This window comes from Piliocolobus tephrosceles, chromosome 18 (genome assembly GCF_002776525.5).
Source record: "Piliocolobus tephrosceles isolate RC106 chromosome 18, ASM277652v3, whole genome shotgun sequence".
NCBI lineage: Eukaryota > Metazoa > Chordata > Mammalia > Primates > Cercopithecidae > Piliocolobus > Piliocolobus tephrosceles.
In genome coordinates, this window is record NC_045451.1 from 35,475,991 (window position 1) to 35,479,327 (window position 3,337).

A 3,337-nucleotide genomic window follows, 5' to 3' on the forward strand; every position below is an offset into this window, starting at 1 on the left:
ATAAAAAATAATAATAAATTTGGCTTCACCAAAATCAAAACTTTCTGCGGCAAATGACAATGTTAAGAAATGAGAACACAAGCCACATTGTCAGGGGGAAATGTTCACAACATACAGAGACAGAGATAGATCTCCTACAAATCAATAATAAGAGAGAAAAAGCAGCATTATGGCTCTTCACAAAGGAAGGCTCTCCACAGAGGAAGGTATAAAAATGGTTAATAAGCATATGAAAAAGCTATCCACTTCTCTTCCTCCTACACCTTCTTTAGCCACAGGTATCAGATAAGTGTGGGGGGAGGGTGAAGAGCAGGGGAAGGATTGAATTACTTAGTGTATTAGTTGGGTTTCTCTAGAAACATGGAACCAATAGGGGTGTGTGTGTGTGTGTGTGTGTGTGTGTGTGTGTGTGTGTGTGTCTGTGTGTGTAGACAGAGGGAGGAAGAGATTATTTATTTTAGAGAATTGGCTCATGTGATTGTGGAGGCTAGCAAGTCCAAGATCTGTAGGGTACAGCTGGCATACTGGAGCTGGAGGGAAGAGTTGATGTTGCAGTTTAAGTCTCAAGGCACCCTGGAGGCAGAATTCCCTCTTCTTTTGGGGACCTCAGTCTTTTTTTTTGTCTTAAGACCTTCTACTGATTGGATGAGGCCTACCCACATTTTGAAGGGTAATCTGCTTTACTCAAAATCTACTGATTTAAATGTTAATGTTAACTTCATCTAAAAAATATCTTCACTGAAAGATCTAGAATAGTGTATAACCAAATATCGAGGTACCTTGGCCCAGCCAAGTTGACATGTAAAATTAAGCATTCTACTCAGCAAACATAAACTGAAGCCACCTTCCCTAGGTGTGTCCATTGATGAAACAGCAGGGAAGGAGGGAAAGGTTCCTGCTTCTGCTGTGTTACAGTCTGGTCAGGTGTAGCAGATTGCACACCGAGGACGCAGTGATCTTGCCCCACAGGAATGCATAACGGAGTGAAGTGAAAGAAGGCTTTCTAGGAGAGGTGACAATTGAACTGAGTCTTGAAGGCTTATTGATGTATCCTGAGCTCCTAGAACAGTGCTTGACACATAGGAGGTGCTCAATATTCGTGAATGAAGTCAGAAGCTATAATAAGAGAGGTAGAGTGAGATGGTGGCTGAGAGGTTGGATGCAATGAAAAGCAACAAATAGATTTTAAATGGAACATGAGATCAGCATTGAGGAGTAGTCCAGGGGCAGGGTGGAAAACAAATCGCAGGAGGTTAACCCTGGAGGCTGGAAGAACAGTCCAGAGTCTACTACATTAGACCAGACGTGTTCATAAATAGGCAGCTAACTAAGGCACTGGAGAGCCTAACTGGTGAGAGATGGAGAGGAGGGAGATCTAGGAGGTGGGACCGAATGTGGGAGAGGCTCCAGGCATGGTCACAGCACTGGAAGGGCCTTCTTACACCCTTATTTTACAGATGAGTCTGAGACCCAGAGAGGGGAAGCAACTTGCTCATGGCCACACAGCATGCTGACAGTGTACACTGAACCAAAAATCAAGGTCCTGTCTCTGGTCACATGCTCCTTTCATGCCAGATGGCCTGGGCTCTCTCTTGCTCTCCTAGCCAAGCTTGTCCTTGGAGTTACCAGTGTTATCCAGGTAGGGTCCTGGGGCCTCCTCACACAGCGCCACCTCTGACTATTGTTAAGAGTCCTGAGAGTCAGGACAGTGATTAAGCCTCACCTGAAGGTTCTTCTGGGCTCAGTCCTTGTCCTGGAGCCGCTGCCTGCTATGCATGGCTGTGAGGCTGACCCCACGTGGTAGTTGTTATTTTAAGTAATTCATGTTGGAGGGAGGAAGTGACTGAGGAAAATGTGAAAATGAGTAGCTATTGCAAGATGTGTGTGATAAATGAAACAGGGAACATAAAGACAGACGAAGAGGCACATCTGTTATTTTTGCTCCTTTTTATAGCAACCTCTAAGTTCGACTTTTCACACTAAGTAGGAACCCTTTAGTTCCTGAGCAGTTTCCTGACCCAAGCCCTCATTAGCTCAGTGGGAGCAGAGGAGGATGGAGGGGGCCAGAGTCCTGAGAGCCAATGTGAGTCCCTAGAAAAGAGTCCCCCACCCCAGTCCTCCAGGTTCTCTAAGTGTGGCAGGATTCGGAGGCTTTCTGCAGACGGGGTTTGGTGGGCTGAGAATTCCCGCTCTTCTCTGGCTTCTGCTTCCCCTCCCTTTACTGAAGGATGGTGTGGCTGACCTCAGTCAGTCCCGAAACCCAGGACATCTGTACCCAGGCTGTTCCTAGGAAAGCAGCCTGGTTGCAGAGGAGATGCTTTCTATAAGAATATGGACACTTTCTCTTTAACATGGGACAATACTGGCATTCTCTACTGAGTCATTTTTCCTCTTTTTGGAGGTGGACAGTATGCCCGGTGCCCATGTGCTGGTAGGGCCTGAGGATGGGGACTGGCTGAAGTCATAGAGGGGAAGGGATGATGGTGTCACATGATTCTGGGCTTTTTTCGGGGGGAACTGTTCTCCATTTGGAGTTCCATCTGCTGCTGTGAGGAAGGGTTTGAGGGCTGCTAAGGGGCAGGGGACCACTGTCCCTAAAATAACCCCAAGTCAGCCTGCTTGGGCCCTTTGATTCCCCCTGAGGTACCTCCTTTGGAGTGGAGCACTGAAGGCTCTGGTTAAAAACCAGATCATCGTGGGAGAGTGTACAGATTAAGTTGTTTAGTTATTCACACCTCAGCTCTCATCAGTTTGTTTCTTTTGATTGTATGTTCAGGTCTGTGCTAAGTCTCACCATTTGGTTCAGGGGGAAGAGAAGGCCCACTCTTGCCAAGGAGGAAGTCACCCCCTGGGTGGAGCTGGAGCAGCTTCAGAGGAATGAAAGGGATGTCTGAAGGCTGATGAGAGGGAGGATGGAGGCAAGACTCCTGCCAAGAGCAAGGGGTGGGAAGAGGGATTCAGGAAAGTGATTGAATACTTGGAATAATTGCCATGAAGCATGCAAAAGAGAGGAAAATGGCTTTTTCTAGGAGTGTGGGGGGCTTGGTTGGGCTGGAAGCCAGGAGTCTGCAGAGCTGCCTGTCAGCTCAATTATGTTATTTTCTCCAGTACTGGAGACAGCTTGGAAGCATAAGTGGATGACGAAGTCATCACTGGCTGTAGATTGACCAGGAAGCAGGTACAGCAGTAGAACCAACCTTCCCTTTTCTCCTTTTATTTGGGACAGCAAGTAAGCAGCAACTAGGTGTGGCTATGGAACTGAGTTCTCACCAAGGAGATATGAGAGGAGGGCACAGGATGAAAAGGCTCCGGAGAAGGAGGATAGACTGCAGGAGCA